The sequence below is a fragment of the Ceratotherium simum genome, chromosome 13 (assembly GCF_057802395.1).
Source record: "Ceratotherium simum simum isolate JZ-2026a chromosome 13, ASM5780239v1, whole genome shotgun sequence".
NCBI classification, from domain to species: Eukaryota; Metazoa; Chordata; class Mammalia; order Perissodactyla; family Rhinocerotidae; genus Ceratotherium; species Ceratotherium simum.
The window spans coordinates 15,747,619-15,769,760 of NC_141912.1; the positions used below are offsets into that span (position 1 = coordinate 15,747,619).

A 22,142-nucleotide genomic window follows, 5' to 3' on the forward strand; every position below is an offset into this window, starting at 1 on the left:
GAAAGTGAGGACCTGGAGCAGGAATCAAAGAGAAAGGGGGAGGGAAAGGCGGGTGAGAGAGCCCTGTGCAAGCACATCGCTAGTTGGTCCACACCACATGGCTTCCTCAGATTGCCGGTTTGCAGTATATAGTGCACTGGATGTTTGCGGGGCTGTGAAATTTTCCACTTGGCTGTCTGCCATTTCCACCCACCAAGGCTAACACTTAACACACACAAAAGTGGCACACCGAGGCCCTGCTGGAGAAGGAGTGGATCATTTTTGTTTGTCTGTTGCTTTTAAAGAAAAGATCTATTCATATCCTGATCGTTAATATTTTCCACACCTGAATTTCTTGATTTTTTTCCCCTCCTTTAAGAGAGAGCCAGGAACAGCTTTTCCTGGGTCTATATTATCAAGTGATTTTAACTTGTGTCTTCTTGAGGAGCATGCCTGAGGTACAGGAACTTACATGAGTGGCTTTGGGGATGATGAGAAACACAGAATTTAAGTGCTATGCTAGAATCCTGTTTGCTTTCCAAGTAAATTATCCACAAGGCCAGTCATGTTTTCCTTTCCGAGTCATAAGCACTCAGTGAACAAAGGTGGAGTCACAGTATTCACACTGTGGGTGTAATAATATTTTTGAGGGAAAAAAGTGGTCCTTTATCTCAAAAAAGGCAAGAATTAATAATATCAAATCTCAGATTTGGAATTGGTAAAACACTGACAAGTACACCTCAAAATAAAGAACTAAAAAAGCGCAGAGAAAAAATTAGGACAGAAGGGAGAAAGGAAGTGTCTGCTACTAATATAATTAACTGTGGCTTTTATAGTAAATACAGGTTACAAAAAGTACTTTCTTATTAATTAATTCATTCACTCGAAGAATTTTTACTTGGTGCGTACTATATCCACCAGGTTCTCTGTTTATAATAGTGAACAAAACTGACAAGGACTAGGCCTTTAAGGATCTCATTGACTCAAGAGCCACAGACATTAAAGAATTGGAGAATATGACTTTTAGTATACGTATAAAATTTGAAAATTGGATAGGCATTATGAAGGAAAAAGACACATTATTATTTGCAATCACAATGGGGGTACCTCCCTTAGAAGGAGGGCCTTAGGAAGGCTTTTCTTACAAAAGTAACCTTTTAGCAGGGAAGTAAATTTGAGCAGAAGTTAGCCAGCCATGGAATTTCCAGGTAGAGGAAACAGCCTGTGCATTTTGTGATCTGATCTAGAGATGTACAACTAATTTCTGTTATTTCATTTCTTCTTTTTCCTGGCCATTGCAGCCGGGTCTCCTTGATCAAGAAATGAGCAATAGACTTTATGTTATTGTGGTGATCATTTCATAATACATACAGATATCAAATCATTATGTTGTATACCTGAAACTAATATAATGTTATATGTCAATTATATCTCAGTTAGAAAAAAGAAATGAGCAATAGAACAGTTCATAATACCTTGAAATAGAGATGATTCTATTTTCTGACTGCTGGGCCATCAGAGCAACAAACACTAGTAATTTCTGCGAGAGGAACACCATTCAGCACAGGTATTACACTTGATGTGACAGGAAAGGAAGACTCTGGCTTCCTAATGCATCTCCAGTCACCCCGTCATCACAGTGAAATAAAAAGAAGCTCTCTGTTAACACCTGCATGCCACAGCTGGAGTTAAAAAAAATCCTCCCCCAAAAGGGATAAAAACAGATCACATCGTATGTAAACTTCAGAAAAAAATCTTCTTAGTACCTTGTATAAGGTTCCAAATTTGCTGGCTTGCTCTTGACTATTAGGATATTTTTATTATTTCTCTCTTGGACTTAAATGGCATTTCTGCCCACCTTCAAGAGTGTCCTGCGAGCCTTCTCTCCCGGTTCTTTGTTTGGTTATCTGTTTACTTACCCAGGTGAGCAGCATGATGCAAAGAAATAAAAAGCAATGGAAATATTGTGTTCATCTCAAGTGTTTTCTTGTTCCCCGTCATCCCAGATCTGGTACAACTTAATCCTTCCACTAAGGAAAATCAGTAATTTGCTCTTTTCATCCTACAAAAGGAAGGCACCCTCAGACAGGCTCATTCATGTTCTCCCCATGAATGCGGTTAAGTTTGAAAGTCTGTTTGAAACAAATAAGCCAAACTTCTATTTGAGTCTCTTTCCATTTAAGACACCAGGATAAAATGTATTTCTCCTACAAGTTTCTCATATAACCTAAAATATTAATAATACTCCAAGTTCAAAGTCTTGAAATACAAACCCTCACTTTGACTTAGTAGTTTTGACAAACTTTAACAAACTCAGAAAGAAAAGAGACAGCGAAAAAAAAAAAGACTTCTTGCAGCCAAGTTGTCCAACACCCTGCCATCAGACCTGGGAAATTATGCCAGGCTGACAATTTCATCCTCTGTCCAGAGAAGAAAATGACACGATGCCAATTTCTCTTTCCCCTGAGTGCCCACAGCACTTACAGTCTCTACCACACATTTTGACCCAAGGTCCTTTTCAATTCAGCACTCTGTTACATGGTCTTTTTATACTCCACTGGATTTATTTAAGTCTTGAAGGCTTAAAAAGTTTATAAGCTCCTTGATGAAAGAAACCTTGCCATGCCCTTCTTTTGCAACCTCCTAATAGTGTTCTGGTAGAAGAGCTTGAATTTAAATTAAATGATCCATATCCAAAACCAGTGCTATGACTTAACCCTTATCCCAAAGGAATCACTACTCCCTAGCTATAATTTAAGCCCGCCTCGCTTTTCGCTGTCCTCCGGGGACCTGCAGCTCCTATAACGCCTATTGTCCAAACGAAAGCCCTGCACAAACTTGAGAACAATTAAGTTACAACTTAGCCTTCTCTCTTCTGTTCTCCCAATCCACTATATTTTTAGTCATTTGTGGCTTCTGAACAGTTGCCAACTCCTTTCAAGATTTACAACATCCCTCCTCCCCGGCTCCACCAGGAGCCTATATCCTTGATTCTCACAGCTTTTCAAAAGCCACTATTAAGCAAACCCTTGTGGTATGTGGAGGAGAGATGTGGATGCTCTCAGGCAGTGGGTCTCAAACTTGAACCAGCATCAGAAAAACCTGGAGGTCTTGTTAAACCACAGATGGCTGGGTCCCACCCCTGGAATTTCTGATTCAGTAGGTCTGGGTGGAGCTGGAGAACTTGTATTTTCAACAAGTTCCCAAGTGATGCTGCCGCTGCTGGTCCACGGACCACACTTGGAGAACCACTGCTCTAAGGGTAAGCCTTTCTGTCAATCACACAGCCAGACAGAGGCTAAGGATCTTTTGAGTATATTTAATCACTATGAGATGGCTACATTTGAAAGAACGATACCTGTCTGTTCCAAAGAGGTGACAAATGACCAAAAAAACCCACACACTTTATATCTGGGAAACCCTTTTTTGGCTCTTAGTCTGTTCTCCTCCTACTGGCTCCAGGTCCCGTTAGGGTCAATTCTGCCTTCTCTCTCTCCTTCAATCTTTTTCCTCTCTTCTAAAAACTTCTCAGCCTACAAACACACTCAGTCACTACTATCCCTAAAAGACCTTCTCCGTACCCTGACACATTCCCAAACGGCTGTCACCTCTCTCCCATTCACCAACAAACGCATTAAAGTGTAGTACAAATTCAATGCCCGTATTTTCACCAGGTACAACTTAAACCCTTACAGTTTGATTTCCACGCTTTTTTTTTTAGTAAACTTCCCTCTCTTTCAAAGGTCATGAATGGCTTCCTGCCTTCTAAATGCAGTGGCCTTTTCCTAACTGACTTATAATATTTGATACAGTTCACCAATGGTTCCTTCCATTTTCTTTTATTTTTATTTAGTGGACTAGCATTTCTGCAAAAACAGCATATTTCTGGAATGACTTGTCCCCCATTTTCTTTGTTTTTTGGGGAGGATGACCTTATGCCTTGGGTCCAAAGATGGGCATATGACCTAGGTCTGGAGTTCAGAATACATATCCCTCTTGCCATGATGACTGGCTTTAGGAATACACTTTTAAGCAAAGTCACGCAATCAAAGCCGTCTCTCAGACTGGCTGGAACTAAGAGGAATGAGGTGCCCTCTCGTAGTGAGACATGAGAGTATGGTCTACTAAGAGCTGTTTTGTCACTACCTTGTGAAGAAAGCCCACTTGAGAAAGAAGCTCTGCAGTAGGGAGCAAAGCTGAAAGATAAAGTCTGAGTCATGACGATAGTGAGTTCCCTTGGATCCAGCCACGCCAAAAGTTAGATTTATCCCTGGATTTTTTTAGTCATGCTGTAATAGACAAAATTCTAAGGTAGCCCCCAAGATTGCCCTGTCCCCTAGTACACATACACACCTTCTGCTAGCTATTCAATCAAACACTAATCTGGGTACTCCCGCTGTGAAGGGATTTTGCAGATAAAAAATTAAGTCCCAAATCATCCAACCTTAAAATAGAAAGCTTATCCTTGGTGGGCCTGGCCTAATCAGATGAGCCCTTCAAAGGGACAGGCTCTTCCAGGAATGAGATTCAAAGCATAAGAGGATATACTTGGGGGAGGAGGGCACCACATGGCAAGCCACTGGAGATGGACACCAGGAGCTGAGAGTGGCACCCAGCCCACAGCCAGCAACAGAACAGGGGCCTCAGTCCTACAAACACGAGGAAATAAATTCCGCCAATAACCATGTGAGTTTGAAAGAAGACTGCAAGCCCCAGATGAAAATGCAATCCAGCTAACACCTTGATTTCAGCCTTATGAAACCGTGAGTGGAGAATCCAGGTAAGTGGTGGCTAGATTTCTTACCTGTAGAACCTGGGATAACGTGAGTGTGGTTCTAAGCCACTCAGTTTATTAGCAATAGAAAATTAATACATATGTGATACAATAAGTTCCATTTCTTGGCTTAAATCACTTTGAATTTTATTTGTCTGTTGCACCAAAAATATCCTAATACTCCTGGTTTCCCTGAGATGGTACTATTCTGGTGTTCCTTACGTCACTCTGACTGCTACTCCTCTTTCTCACCTTTTGTTTCTTCCTGTTATTTCTTCTAACCCTAGGGGATGTATTCCCCAAGGTTACATGCTCAGCTCTCTTCTCCTTCTATAATAATTTCCTTCTATTGCCTATAGTTCTTCAATCTGTATCCTGGGCCCTAGCATCTCCCCCAACAAATTGCTGGATATACACAGTATAAATAAATTATGTCTATTTCAAAACTTCCCATCTTGTTTTCCCCAAACCAGTCCTCCTCTTCTACTTCTGATTCATGCTGATGGCATCAGTCTTCTCCTCTTTCTCCCACAGTCCATCAGTTGCCAAGTCCTACCAAGCCTGTACTCTATTCCCATGCCGCCATGCTAGTTTAGATTCTATTCCTCTCACAGCAGCCTGCTAATTGGTCTTCTCGCCTTCAATATTCCCCCTCCAAACCATTTGAGTCACCCCTGTTGGATCAAACTTCCTAGAGTAGATTATGTAATACAACTTTTCCATGCCATACCTTCATTGGTTCCTATGGCTTGCTGAAAATCTTCTACTATCTGATGTTTAGGACCTTCACAATCTGACCCCAACATGCTTTTCCAACTTCACTTCCTACTTCTCCCCTTATGCACGTTGTACCAGCCAAACTGGGCTTCTCGCTTCATCTCTGAGAGCCAACATTTCTACTTTATATGTCAAAATTCAAGCTACACCTACCAAGATCTGCTCAAATCCTACTTCTCCCGTCACTCTTTCCTTCATCCTCCCATGCTACAACTTTCTCAATCAGAAGAACTTTTCTTTTTGGGGGATATGAACTCTACATTTTTTATTCCTTTTCCTTAGAATACTAATCATTTTATTCCTTATCCTGAAATAGGCACCATTTCCCCAGGCAATTACTCCGTGAAGAGTTAGTAAACTCTAGAGTGAACACTAGTAAACTCTGTGAAGACAGGGTTTGTGTCTGCTTTTTGTAAGCCTCACAGTGCTTCTGCAAACGGTAACCCCTTGATAAATACTTATTAATTAACTGATTGAGAATGTGGCATTTTTCTTTCACTGTGACATGTCCTCAAGTCTCCTTACTCTGTAGTTATCAAATAGGAGAGCTCCCTTTCTGGTAACTTGGAGAAAAATCATGACATAAGCCAATATGGAAACTGCTCAATCAATGAAATGTTGTGCAAGAGCCTCTTTTTGCAACTCAGAACTGAAGCTGACTCTTCGTATTTTCTTTCTGAGGAAGAAAGAGAGGCAGCCAGGGCTGCTGGCAATGGCTGAGTTCCGCAATGCTTCCTCTGGATGAGCATGCTCAGCCCAGCAGGGTCCAGAGCCTCTCTCTCCACCCTGCTCACAAAGAAGCACAGATGTCAGTCACAGAGGGCCAAAGGCTCCCCTCTCCCCAGGAAAGGCAATGTCGCTGTAGAACTTTCCTGGGAGTATAGGTGTCCAGGCAGATTTCAAGGAGAGCTGAAGGAAGCTGAAGGGTGGAATGAAGCCCAAACTTACGGTATCCTGAAGAATATGATTTATTCATCATATCATGTGATCCCTATTCAATCAACATTTGATGATTTGTATGGTTATCCACTGTAAAATCTTTTTTAAACTGGCCATCCTTGTGTATCTAGCATTCACTTGGGACATTTTCTGCTGATATTAACTGGTTTGTGTTCAAGCAATAAAAACTAAAATTAGTATCTGCCTAAAGAACATATAATCAGAGAGATAAATAGGCTGGAAAAAAATCCTATGGTAAAACTTTTTTTAATTACAATTCATGTTGATCCATGCCACTGTTTCCTATTATTAGCACAGTTATCTCATAAAGGTAAGGCTTTATCCACACACATATAGATTCGGCAGGTGTCTATATTTGTATGCAGGTGACATCTCCTTACTGGTATAAAGAAAAGTTTGCTAAGAAATATAATTATTCATCCAGAGAAAAGTATGTCTGCATATCAGGAATAAAATGACAATATATAGGAGAAATACCTAATCTGCATTGAATAGCCATAGAATGACGTCTCTAGGAAATTATGATTTTAAAGACCAAGATGGCATGTGCTGCTTCTTGACAATTTCTTCCTGGCTTTATTTGTTTGACACTGCTCCCAAGGGGGTTGCTGAAGCCCAACAGAAGGCATTATGGTCCAGGAGACAGAGGAATCTGGATCAAGAAGCACAGAGACCACATTGCAGTTACACATCCCCTGGGTTACATGTCCCTTTCATGCTGCCCCGGAGGAGAGTTTTATTCGTGCCTGCTCGAGAAGGGCAGTGTTTAGTTTGGGTGTTGCAGAGTGCATGGTAAAAATGGAGAAGGCGAGGACAGAGCCTGTGCTTCATGCGTTGATCACAAATAAAGCATTTATAAATCATGAGCTGTTATGGCCCATGAGCAGCCGTTGTGAGGAGTCACCTAACTTTAAGTTTCTTTCAGTTTCTGCTCTATTTGCTCTCCTTTTTATAATAAAATTAGTAAAAATCCTAAGAAAGAAATTTAAATCTTTTCCTCTCATTCTCTTTTTGCCATAAAAATAGGAGTTATATGATAATATGCTCAAGTATTTTATTTGACCTAATTTCACAAGGTAAAATGACAACATAGAATCCACACACACCTCCCTCCCCATCCTTTTGGATAGATACAAGTAACACTTCACCAAAGGTATTAAAAACAGCACTTTGGAAGGATCCTAGCAAAGCCACAACTTTCTTTTCATTCAATGAAACATTACTATGTAACAGCATGGCTAAAACTAGGACCTCCAATCATGCTTTAAAAGTTACGATACCCAACCTCTTAAACTCCAATTTGTGCGCCTCATGCACAGCAAGCCAAACACTGAGACATCGGTGCTTGAAGATGAAGAAAGATTTATTCCAATTGGCCAAAACGAGTAGGTGGGAGCCTGGGTTCACTCAAATCCACCTTCCCAAGAACAAGGGGTATTACAGAGTTAAGGGGCTTGGCAGGAGGAGCTTGGGGGAAACAAAGGGATCACTCCTGATAAGCCCCTGGGCAATCTACTTCTGGGCATCAACAGCTGCCATCCATCCAGTGATTGTAACCTCCCCGAAGGCATTCTCTTTCTCCTGCAAAACAAGCTCACAAGTCCTCTATAAAATTTAGCTCACAAATCCTCGAGACCCCTGAGTCACCACTCAAGTTAAATAGGAAAAACAGCAAATTGGTTTAATATCTACAGTACCCCTCAGGTACCCGGCTTCAGTTATAGTATCCTTACATGATTAAAGGCCATTCAAAGATTTTTTAAAAACAGAATTATTTTCCAAAACTCCAAATCAGCAACAGGTTTAACTACCCAACTTTTTCATAATGTTCGGATCAACAAGACTTTACATAATTATATTAAATAACCTCATTTGTCTTCTTTTTGTCTGTTTTATTAATTTAAAAGCCAACAGATAGAATGACTCTATTTTAACCTCTTTTTTTTTTTCATACCATTCCAGGTAGCTGCCTCTTTGTTTAAATATTACAACGTTCTGAGGCAATCAGAACAAAAGTATTGCAAGACAAAGGCACTATTGAAAACATCTCTCCTTTTGGAGGAGACTTAATAAAACTATTCTAGCTTAAAACTGAGAGTTCAATGGTCTCAGCTGTGAATACCAGGTAACAGAAATGCCACTTGGCATTAAGTCCAGGGATTACCTGTTGAAACACCAAAGGTAGGAATACTTTGATGTGGGGTACTTGGTGCCAAGGAAATACCAAGAAATACAATTATTCTTTTTCTATGAATGTGGAGTTGAAGATTTGATACCATATTTGGAGCAAAGATCCATCGTGTTGAGGGTGGAGGGAGCACAGACGGCTGCTTGTGCCAGTTACACGTCATAGTGTACAAGAACGCACTCTTATTACACTTGCTACAATGTTTTTTTTGTTTGTTTTGGTGAGGAAGATTGGCTCTGAACTAACATCTGTGCCCATCTTTCTCTATTTTGTATGTGGGACGCCACCACAGCATGGCTTGATGAGTGGTACATAGGTCCGTGCTGGGATCCAAACCCGCAAGCACCGGGCGGGCCCGCTACAAGGTTTTAAGCTCAAATAAAGGGAAATATCAACTACTACTTCCTGAGCAAAAGACCTCTAGTAAGATACAGCCACAGTTTGCCTTCCGAGTCCTGAAACTCAATTAAAACTTTAATGAAACGTGCCAATCACGTTTCACTAAAAATCCCAAGGAATTTCTTTACATAATGAGCATTCCAAAAGTTTCCTACATCTCTTTAAAAATGAATATTTAAAACTCTTTAGGGCCGGCCCTGTGGCTTGGTGGTTAAGTGCACGCGCTGCGATGCTGGCGGCCCGGGTTCGGATCCCGGGTGCGCATCGAGGCACCACTTCTCCGTTCATCCTGAGGCCGAGTCCCGCATACAGCAACTAGAAGGATGTGCAGCTGTGACATACAACTATCTACTGGGGCTTTGGGGGCAAAAAATAAATAAAATCTTTAAAACTCTTTAGAATGAGCAACATCTGCTTGTCACAGGGCTCTAGAACACACATTCTCAGGGAACAGCATCCCCTCCTCCCATTTCTATGAGAAGAAAGAATAACGGGTTGTCTCCCATCCTCCCTCATCTTCCAGGTTTAGGAGTTTATCCCAATATCACGGCTCAGGGGATTCTGGCACTTAGAACTCCTAACATATCAAAAGGAGAGAAAATCTCTCGCTCCTTAATTGTTTTGTCGAATAAGCTCTCAAAAGTTCATTTTTGTTACCTTTTTCAGGCAAAATAAGAGGCCTTTTACAAAAATTCTATTGCTAAAACAATGGCATTCTCCTGGGAATGACTTCGTTATGGAAATGAAGTGACAGCCTCTTTTATCTAGCCAGGCAGAAAGTCTGCATTTATAAAAGGCATTCAGAGCACTCAAGTGCTGTGTGTGGGAGGACACAAAATGCTATTTTTAATTCAGATTGCAGCATTCCTCCCATACAGGTCTTCCAGTATAATCATAATCTTAATAATACTGATCTAAAAAGAAAAAAAAAAAAGATTCCCATTTCTGCTGACCCCAGCAGAAAAAGAGAAGAAAAAGACAGACAATGAGGAGAATGATGAATACAGCTTCTTTCCACTTAGGGACCACTTGGTAGGCTCAGAGATCACTCTCCAAAGCTATCAGAGCTGACTATCTATTATCCAGAATTAAAAGCACTTAAGGTCTATGAGTAACAGCATTACGTCTTCTCACACAAATTTACATTTTCATACGTGGGACTTTCACTCTACTGAGTTTGCAGGAATCACCTGTGCCTGCTGGGAAATGCTGTGCCCAAGAGTTCACCTTCCTTGGTGATCCTGCGATGGATGAGTCTAGCTGTGTATTGGGGCCACACTGGAAAACTGATTTCTTTTGTTTTGTTTTGTTTTTCTTTGTGAGGAAGATCAGCCCTGAGCTAACATCCATGCTAATCCTCCTCTTTTTGCTGAGGAAGACTGGCCCTGGACTAACATCCGTGCCCCTCTTCCTCCACTTTATATGGGACGCCGCCACAGCATGGCCTGACAAGCGGCGCATCGGTGCCGAACCCAGGCCGCCAGCAGCGGAGCGCGTGCACTCAACCGCCAAGCCACGGGGCCGGCCGCTGGAAAACCGATTTCTAATTTCAATAACCGGAAGGCTCCTTGGGTAAGCAAGAGGCACCCGAGCTTCTGTTTGGGCAAATGCAGAGCTTTCCAGGTCAGGTGTGGAATCTGCAGATGGAGGCTTCTCATGTCTGCCATGTTTCCACTGCCTATGTTGGAGACCAAAGCCTGAGGAGAGGTGATGAATGGAAGTGCTGGTAAGTGAAGACCAGCATAGATGATTCTCTGCAGAAGTATGACGTTGGAGGAAAAAAAGTATAGGATGAGAGTGGAATTACAAAGGATAACTGATGGAACAGGATCCTCTAGCAATGGCTAAGTGATTGGTTTAAGACCACATGTGCAGGATTAGAGAAGAGATGGAGTCAAAGAGATTTTTCAATTGAGGTAAAATTCACAGAACATAAAATTTACCATTTTAATCATTTTTCAAGTGTTCGATTCAGTGGCTCTTAGTGCGTTCACAATGTTGTACAACCACCAATATTATCTCATTCTGGAAGATGTTCATCATCCCCAAAAGAAACCCTCTACCCACTCTTCATTCCCTCCTCCTCTCAACCCCTGGCAACCACTAACTGCCCTTCTGTTCTATGGATTTGCCTACTCTGGACATTGCATACAAACGCACATACAATATGTGGCCTTTAGTGTCTGGCTTTTTTCACTTAGCATATTGTTTTTAGGATTCAACCATGTTGAAGCAAGTATCAGTACTTTGTTCATTTTTTGGCTAAATAATACTCCAATATATGTATTCACAACATCTTGTTTATCCATTCATCAGCTGATGGACATCTGGGTTGTTTCCACTTTTTGGCTATTATGAAGAATGCTGCTATGAACATTCTTGTACACATTTTTTTTGAATGCCTGTTTTCAATTCTCTTGGGTGTATATCTAGGAGTGGAACTGCTGGGTCATATGGTAATTCTATATTTAACTTTTTGAGGCACTGCCAAACTGTTTTCCACAGTGGCTACACCATTTTACAGCAATGTATGAAGGTTCCAATTTCTATACATTCTTGGCAACACTTGTTATTTTCCTTTTTTTTTTTTTTTATTATGGCCATCTAATGGGTATGAAATGGTATCTCACTGTGGTTTAGATTTGCATTTCCCTAACCACTAAGGAAAATGATGTTGAGCATCTTTTACCAATGTACTTATTGGCCATTTGTATATCTTCTTTGGAGAAATGACTATCCAAGTCCTTTGTCCATTTTATTTTTTTATTTATTTTTTTGTGTGTGAGGAAATTCAGCCCTGAGCTAACATTCATTCCCATCTTCCTCCACGTTGCATGGGATGCCACCACAGCATGGCCTGACAAGCGGTGCCTCAGTGCTTGCCCGGGATCCGAACCCAGGTAGTCAGCCAGCAGCAGAGTGCCTGCACCTAACTGCTATGCCATGGGGCCGGCCCCCTTTGTCCATTTTAAAATTGGGTTGTTTGTCTTTTTGTTGTTCAGTTCTAAGAGTTCTTTATATACTCTGGAAACTAGAGTTTTACCAGCTACCTGATTTGCAAATATTTTCTCCCATTCTGTGGGTTGTCTTTTGACTTTCTTGATAGTGTCCTTTAATTCACAAAGGTTTTTGATTTTGATGAAGTCCAATTTATCTATTTTTTCTTTTGTTGCTTGTGCTTTCAGTGTCACGTCTAAGAATCCATTGCCAAATCCAAATTCACGAAGATCGACTCCTACGTTTTCTTCTGAGAGTTTCATAGATTAGCTCTTACATTTAGGTCGTTGATCCATTTTAGTTAATTTTTGGCATATGGCGTGAAAGGTCCAACTTCACTCTTTCGCGTGTGTCTAATGTGTCTCTTCCAGCTGTCTCAGAACCACTTGTGGAAAAGAGGTCAGAGAGATTTTGAGCATGGTGTGATTTTAGTCCGTTCTCTTAAAAAAAACTTTAAATATACATATATATATACCATTTTGCAAATTAACTTTAATTGACTTCTGGTTACAGTGAGTACAAGTTCACAAGCTTTTTTTTTCCACCCCACATTTTGAGGATGTAGCAAGTTTTCGAGAATCATGACTCACCAGGGCCATAGTCCTGAGCTTTCAGGGAAGTCAACCAGCTCTTGAGTGGTGCTTTGCAGGGACTTATTTCCAAAAGCAACAAGTAGCTTGAAATTGCTAGGTTTTCTATTATTTTAGTTCCATTGGTTTCCGTGTCTGTTGCCCTCTAGTGAACAGCTACTGTCCTCAGACATCTAGAGACCTCTGTTCTCTTTCCTACCCCAATACCCACCTATATATATTGGCTCTTTGGAGAGAACTTAATAATCTAATTCATACTAAATCAGACATAATCTACTTTTGGCATGATGCCTAAGCCCCCGTTTTGTTAAAGCAAAAAGAATAAAGGATAGGTTGTAGAATTCCAGGTATCATCCATTCAGCCACTAGAAGAACTGGAGACTTTCAAATCACCCTAAAGCATCATTTCTCAAACTTGGCTGCATATTGTGGTCACCTGGGGACCTTTAAAAATACTGATGCCCGGGATCCACCTGCAGAAAGCCTCACTTCACTGGTCGGGGGTGCAGCCCAGGGCATGAGATTCTAATGTGCAGCCAAAGTGGAGGGCTTAAACACACAAAAGGCACTCAAGTCAGTCATCAGAGGTTGCCACTTACTCTTCCCACCCTCGAAGCCAGCTCTCCTTGCCACCTTTCACCACCTGAGTCAGTTAGGGATGTACATTCATCCATTTTTGAAAAGTTGTATAATTTCAGATTAAAACTCAGAAAAAGTGAACTTCCTGTATTAGCTCTCATTTAATCTTTCCAAAAACCCCGTGAGAGGAGGTTTACTATCCCCAGTGACCGAACAGGAAACAAACTTTGAGAGTTTAAGCAACAGCTCCAGATCACAAAACATGGAAGCGGCAGAGAATGGATTTCAATCTAATTCTTTCAACCCCAAAGTCTGTATCACTTATGCTGTCTCTCTCAGTCATTTTAAAAGGGCCAACCATTATGAGTGTGGTCATATAACCTGGTACCGAGACCTACAAAGGGAACAGCAACTTCACATCTTCCATCTAGCACCCATCTTGTGGGCTGGGGCTGGGGGATCTATACTCACTGAAGAGAATGGTGGGCACTGTCCCTGCTATTTACTGTTCTTTCTCTCTGTTGTATGTACGTGGGTGTGTGAGAGTGTGTGTGTGTGTGTGTGTGTGTGTATGAGAGTGTATGTCCATACAAGGGAAGTGGACCTCAAGGGTATATATGAATTCAGGAAGATATGACATGAGCCCAAAAATGTAGCTGGGTAGGGTTTTCAGAGATGGTGGGGAGCAGTAACTCTTTCCAGTATGTGATAAGACTGGCAACAGGCCATGAAATACCTTTATTGGGGTACAAAAATAACAAACACTGAGGAAAATAACACTTCATTCATTTGTGAATTTAATCTGATGCTTATATATGATTACAAAACTCAGTCAGTTAAAAACAGCAAGACCAAAGGATATCAGGCAAAAATCTCCAATACTTAAATATTCAGGTTCCTGTAGTAGAAGAAGGCACAACTTCCACATAACATCATCTTGCCTGCTGAAGCGTGGGGCACATGAACAAACCTTTACACAACAGTAGAACGAAGTTAGAATTAATAAAGCATATTGGTAATGGTGGTAGAAGCTGGTAAGTGAGTTTCAAGTCGCTTTTTCCTCCTCTTTCTAACTGGTGCATCAAACAAATGTGTAAGTCTGAGCATGCATGCTTCTGCATGTGTGTACCTGTGCACACGTGCACACACACACACACACACACACTAGGCTTGAAGGAAAAAGACATTTCAGTCCTATCATTTTTCAGAGCCTAATTTACTCATCCTTAAGTCAAGGGCCAGTGGGTTGCAATGCTATCATTCTATGTCTATGTATTCATACATAAGGAAACTGGGAGAATGTCTATACAGTAGATTTAGGAGCTGGAAAGGAGTAAGAATTTGCTGGAGATTTTCTTAGGCCAGTAACAGAAGTTGGTTAGACAAGAAAAGTTTTCACCAGTGGGAGTTGTGCCTGCTCGTCTCCTAATTGTAGTGAATCTGTCAACTTTCTTTCCAGTGTATCAAGACTTGACTCTTCAAAATCATTCTCAGTGTGCTCTGAATTGCCATACTTTTAAGCTAACTACTTCTCAAAGTGCTGTTTAAAAACTGACACCTTCAACCACATTTCAGGCTTAGAATGTATCTAAATTTGCAAAGTCTCATTGGTTCTTACGAGAGTGCCACTTTAAAAAAATACACTTGACAGCCAATCTCTTGAAAATGATTTGTGCAGAAATTGTGTTCAAATTACTTTATATCAAGACGTTTAAGAGACAATGTGGTTTTCTTTGTAACAGGCTAAAAATAATGATATCCCTTATCTTCAACTGAACATGTACATATGTTGTATAAGCTCTTGCAGTTAAACAAATTGAAAAACAGTAGGATTCTGGCTACAGTCCATAAAGACACAAAACTTGCCCAGAATATCATTTAAGCATTAAAAAAAACACAATTAACTGTTATTTTCTACAAAGTTCAGTCCTACATACAGAATCAGAGTTGTCAACCAGGTCCAAGGCATCAAATTATAAAAGCTAATGTCTCAAAACACAGAGGAAACTGAGAAAAAAAATTATTGCAGTCCAATTTTACATAAGGAAAAAGAGAAGAAGGGGAAAGTTCGTTTATATTTCTACAAATTCCTTGTGAGTTGCTGGGCAATATGCTATTTAAATTGACCCTTATGGCAACAGTACACAAATCATATCCCTAAAATAATTCACACTGAACAGTTCATTGACAGTTTATCATGTGCAAAGGTGAGGTACACGGTTCAGAAATGGATAAAACATATTCATCACTTTGAATGCAGAATATTGATTTTTAAAATACAAAACTAATTATAACCAACTGTAATAATTTTTGGTGAGTTCTCATCACCAACAGCAGTGATTTTCAAATGTGTTATTTTTTCTTAAGCAAGAACTCTGCCTTCAATCGAAATCTTACATAGAAACGTAATACATAAAACAAAAGTAAGACTATTCATCCATCCTCTCCACCTCTCCATCCATCACCACCAAGGACTTCTGAAGGCAGCCCCATGGGGGTTCAGGGGGCGTTGAGAAATCCTTAGGCCACCAGAGAATGTGGTCTGACCTCCACTGGTTTGAGGCGTCTGCACTCCTTAACATGGTGTATGGGACTCTACACTTTGCTCTTTTATTTCACAACCTGACAAGCTCACCACCCCACCAGCCACATGACGCATCATCAATTTATCAATAATAGAGTAGTGACCATTCACTGCACACACTATGCACCATGTTGTTTTTTCCCTATGCTTTATCCATGCCGTCCCTCAGCAGGTGATCCCTTCATGTCCTTCACCTACGTGATGAGTGCTAAGACACCCCACAACTCTGCACAGTTGGATACTGTCTTCACTCTGCATATACATTAATTTTTGCCCTACCATGCTGGGTGGTAATTACTGTTCACGTGGCATTCACCTAAATTAACTTGTGAGTAATTCAAGGATATTATATTTATCGTTGTACCTCAACTTTTAGCACAGGTCTTGGCACATAATAGGGGCTTAATAAATGTTTGTTGAGTGAATGAATGAAGATGGATGGATGGATGGATGGATGGATGGATGGATGGATGGATGACATAGCTTGATACATTTTCATCAAATCAGTGGAAAATATTGTATAAGTATACATATACACCTATATGTATACACATACTTTTTAAAAAATTGTGGTAAAATATACATAAAATTGATCATCTTAACCTTTTTTAAATGTACAGTTCAGTGGTATTAAATACATTCACACTGTTGTGGAACCATCCATCACCATCCACCTCCAGAACTCTTCATTTGGCAAAGCTGAAATTCTTCTACATACATATATTCAAAAAAAAATTCTTAACGTAGTTTAATGATCTAGGGTGTGGAATACCCAGCTTCTTCACTTCCCTTTTACCCCCACCTGCTGTGTATCTCATGCCTTTTCATCCATACTTACGACGTTCCTTAGTGAGAAATGTGGTAAATGTGGTTGAGACATGTGGTCAATGAAACTCCTAGCTACTAGCTTAGCTACTAGCTAGAAGTTTAGGTTACTCAAAATGAATTTTCTGGATTGTTTTCCTAAGCGCATACTGATTCATATTAACATGAATTGTTAGCAGCCAGCTTTCACCTCTGGGACTGTTTTGAGCCTTACAGAAAGCATGCCTTTAAGGAGCAGACACGTGTGTGAAAGAGCCAATGTGTAACACACATAGCTTATGGGGGATATCCACATGATTTTACTTTTCATAATTTAACATTTCTGAACTTAGGACTTGTTTTATATATGAGTACATACAAAAGTGGTAGGATTTCTTTTTTTCCCCCAGGAAAGTAATCATTAGATCTACGGTGCATCTTATAATCAATGGATCAGAGAAAGCTGGTATTTAATTCGTATTTGTACAGAAAGATTTTTAGTTTAAAATGTTTGCATATCATGGACACATCTTCAATCTTACACTTAGAGGAATCTAAACAAAAGCAAAGTAAAAGGACTTGAAAAGGATGAGAAGTCACTCTGGTGAATGGAAGGAGGTCCGTAGTGGGCAGCAGGTGACCTGGAGGCCAGGCTGGGATCCATGCTAACTGCTACCCCTTGAAAGTATCTCCATTGTTCCAGCCTCAGGTTCCCCTGTATAAATTACATGGGGTACATTCAAATTAAGACAGGGGTAAGCTATTCTTGACCTCCTTCCTGCACCAACCTTCAATAGCTCTCTGACCTTGCCCAAGAGTCCTCATGGGGAAAAGAGTTGAATCACCAACCGGCTGACTTTGCACGGTTGGTTCGGGCGCTAGATAATAGGAAGAGCCCACCTCATCCTGTGTTCAGTTCTCCTACTTTCACTTTTGCAGTTTATGTAGCTCTAATTCTATTTTCCAACTTGGACCATTGTTAACTAACTGTTTTCTACTTCACAGCAGCTAATGACATCTTCCCTCCAGGGAACCCAGGCCACTGAATGAGGGGCCAAAACTCAGCCAGACACGGTCTAAAGTTCTCCCTCTCAGCTGTGGTCAGCCCAGATACCTAGATACCAATCAGTCCTTGCCTGAATCTTCTTGACTAATCAGTAAGCCCATTATGTGTCAAGTTTAACCAGCCAGCACCATACCACCAGACTTTGTTTTACCAAGAAGTAAGTAAACAGCACGAAAAAGGTACCTATCAGGTGTGCCTAGGGCGCTGGTATCAATACTATTTTTGAGTATTCTCTCATTGGGTCAGGCTGGACATCCCTAACCTTAAAAAGTTAATATGGGAAAGAACGCATACAGGCTTCACAGGAGAGGGTAAGTGTACTGGCTGATGACTAAAATAGAAAGTTAAATAGAGCAATGAGATCTTGAAATTTCCCCTTTCAAAAAAAAGGGGGGGGTGGTGGGGATTTAATATGAACGTAAGCCAGATTTGCTGAAAAAGCAGCCTTTGTTCCTTAACAAAACTGCAGTTGACTATTTACAGAGTACTTAAATTTCCTGAAATATCGGATTACAACAGACCCGCGTACATTGTTATGGGGCCCCTATTCAGAAGCATGCCCAGGGAGAACCAACAGTGTAAAGAAAGCAAATTAGGGTCTCAGTGATAACTTAAGATGACTGAGAACATAAACTATTATGCTTCTGTCTTTTAAACATTTAAGTAATTTTAATGTTGCTTCACTTGCCAGACTAAATGAGTTGTAAAAATCTCTGCTTTCTTATCAAAGCCTCCCCACACCCAGGAATGGTGAACGACGTTACAATGAACGGCACACTGTCCCATTTCCTCCCACAGAAATAGTCCTCTTTTTGTGACTTTCCTTTGTTCTTCATCTGCGGGACAGTGCCTACTCCCAGGCTGAGAGCATCATGGTTTTGGCAGGGAACTGACTGAAAATCTTGGCATCAGGGTTTACTATAAGCTGAGTTACACAGGAATGGAAGAACATCGGAAGCCCTGGAAAAATGAGAAATATTTCTAGGGTAACACAGAAGTTTGGCCTTTTAGCTGGTGACTTGTTTTCATTCATTTCCCATGCTGTGACTCACGGTTTGGGTGACACAGAGCCGGCAGTATCATTTCAAGTTCATCATTTTATTAAGCACTGAATCAGACGAAGAAAGAGTTTTAAAGAAAATTGTCATTTGGGGGTTCTAATGATTTTTCTCTGGTATGATTTTATTTAATACTTTTACATAAGCAAAGCTGTTGCTCCATTTCCCTCCTCACTTTTTCATTTCCAGAAAATAAGACATTCTTGTGTAGGTCAGGCCACCAAACCGTAGTTAAGAAAAGGATGATTTTAGCTTTAATTCTTCTCCTCACTCCATATTTAATAATAGCCAAGACATTTAAATTCTCTGGAAAACAGAGAATCCATTTATATGCTGAGTTCAAAAATAATGTCTTGTTCAGAAGTGTTAGGATTGATAAGTTAATGTTGGTAAATCACTTTGCAATTCCCAGGTCAAAGACACGAAATGAACATCATCATTTGTTTCAGTGGAACCTCAGTGATGAACTGTGGTCTAGAGGAGCTAATTAGGAAACAAAAGCTCTTAACTCTGAGGTAAGAGGAAAAAATGTTTTGCAGTGCTTACTTTTACTAATTCTAATTAGTAATTCTCTTCCATGCTAAAAGAGTAAAGGGCATGTCCATGATTATTGATAACATCATTCAATATCATATAATAAGTTGATACAGGCAAAAATAAATGGAAAGATGTATGGACGGATGAATGGATGGATGGCTAGACAAATGGCCAGCTGTCAACCAAATATACATATTCTTCCATGTTATATATTAAGCCTGCTTCTTTAGAACCCTGTCTCCCTTACCCATATTATCACTGCAGAAACAGGTCGTCATGCTTTGAGTTTCAGAAGATAATGGATTTCAATTCCTGAATCAAATCCACGAAATTTTTGGTTAAGAACTTTCAATATGAATTTTTCCAATTTTTGAGGTAATGCAAATCATTTTGGTTTATTATCTGTTGCTATGCTTCCCTTTGCTGCCCAAACTGATAGTAAAGCTTTTCTATTTTATGGTACTTAGAAATTCTCTGAACTATAGAAGGTGCCTGCAATTAATGAATAAGTAAATGGATGGACAGATCGGTAAGAGGCATTACCCAACCATAGCTTTGCAAGTTCAGAAGGAACCTTGAAAAGATTTCTCATGCTTCTAGGAAAGACTGAACTTCCAACATTCCAGTTAAGTATTTTTCTTAACAGACATTTATGAAAAATGGGCTCAATCACTATTTTAATGTTTAAGGATTTTTACTGCATGGAAACTCTTCCTTACACTTAAGTCGCCAAAGCCAAGTTTATAATTTATCATGTATGCCTGATATAAGGTAAGGTTTTCCTAAATGCACCCCTCAGACAAGACTGAGTTCCCTTAATTTTTGAGTTCTTAAAAAGCTTATCATATTATTTGTTGCTCGCTTAAATACATTATTTTAAACAACAAAGTACTCTTTATGAAAAACATATTCTTTTGAAACCACCTCCATTGATGCTAGTTTTGCATGCTTATAAAAGTCACCTAACAGAATTGTGGGGTTTTTTTTTTTTTTTTGAAAGAAGGTAACAATTTTAACTAGTAATTATTCTTGGCAGTATGACTTTATAGTTGCAAACACTGGATGTCATTATACATGAAAAAAGCATTTTAAAGATTACATTCAAAAGCAACACAGTAAGTAGTTAAGTTGTATAGTTCATGAACACATACTCCCCAGAAGAATGGAGGAAAAAATCTCTTAATATTGTTTGGTACCCATATTGTTACAGCAATGGTCCCCAATGTATCATGCCTCCCTATATCCATGCTCACATTAACTGTGGGTTTGGCTATGTGATTTGTTTTGGCCAGTAAAGTATTTAAAAATGTAATAGATAAAGGAATGGGTCCTTGTGGCTTGGGATAAAATTTCTAGTGAAAGCATCATACACAGATTAAAACATATTGTATCTCAAATGACTTAGATAGAAGTCAAGATGATGTGCTCTGGAAAACTATATTAGATGACTCACAAAGTGGTTCAAAAGATGATGAAGGCACTGGTACTGTAGATGAAGGTTGTAAATAAACTATCTCACATAATATGAAAGTACAAAAAAGAAATATATCTAAATTAATCTATATATGACTCCAAATAGGCTTGTGAGACTAAATAAATAGTTTAAGTATAAATCTGATTGTTTTATCTAAATCTCTAAGTCCTTAAATGTTTATAATCAAGTTGGCAAAAAACTCACTGAAAGGATGGAAGAGGGTTTAAATTTGAACTGATACAGTATATCTTAGGCCCAGACCTTTTCTTGATCTGCACACATAAAGACTCAACAGCCTACCTGAAATCTCCACTAAAAAGAATGTCTCACCACCTCACACCCCTTAAGATGGCTATTATCAAAAACACAGAAAATAACAAGTGCTGACAAGGATGTGGAGAAATTGGAACTCCTGGGCACTACTGGTGGGAATGTAAAATGGTGCAGCTGCTTTGGAAAATGGCATGGTGGTCCCTCAAAAAATTAAAAATGGAATTACCACATGATCCAGCAATTCCACTTCTGGGTATATATCTAAAAGAATTGAAAGCAGGGACTTGAACAGATATTTGCACACCCATCTTCATAGCAGCATTATGCACATAAACCAAAAGGTGGAAATGACCCAAGTGTAAAAAAACAAAATGTGGTCTATTCATACAATGGAGTATTATTCAGCTTTAAAAAAGAAATTCTCACACATGCTACAACATGGATAAACCTGGAAGACATTATGCTAAATGAAATAAGTCAGTCATAAAATGATAGAAACTTATATAAGGTATCTAGATTCCACTTACATGAGGTATCTAGAGTAGTCAAATTCATAGAGACAGAAAGTAGAACAGTTCTTGCCAGGGGCTGGGGGAAGGAGAATGGGGAGTTGCTGTTTAATGAGTGTGGAGTTTCAGTTTTGCAAGATGAAAAGAGTTCTGGAGATGTATGTACTTAACACTACTGAACTATATATCAAAAAATGATTAAGACGGCAAATTTTATACTATGAGTATTTTACCATAATTAAAAAAAGAATGTCTCATGCACACCTTAAACTCAACATTTTCAAAACTCTGCTATGTTGCCTGTCCTCCCCATCTCTGTGAATAGCATGTTCATTTCCTCAGTTGTTCAAGCCAGAAACCTGGGAATTATCCCAGTCAGCACCTCCCTATTCTTCATCCACAATAAAAATCCAGAAGTTCTGCATAGCTGACATTGAGAAGGTACTGTATCTTGAACCCATCTTCTTCTCTGACGTTACTGCCACCATTCAAGTCCAAACCACTATCACTTCCTATCTGGTCAACTACAGGTTTTCTACCCCATTTCCCTGCTTTTCTTGCCATCCTCCAATCACCCAGCATGTTTAGGCCCTG

The 22,142-nt window shown here is 39.8% G+C and overlaps 1 protein-coding gene across 11 annotated transcripts in view; it reads right to left on the reverse strand.

Annotated features, from left to right (window-relative positions):
• ATXN1 (ataxin 1) overlaps positions 1–22,142 on the reverse strand; it is a 390,857-nt gene that overhangs the window by 153,600 nt on the left and 215,115 nt on the right. The gene's annotated exons all lie outside the window — the stretch shown is intronic.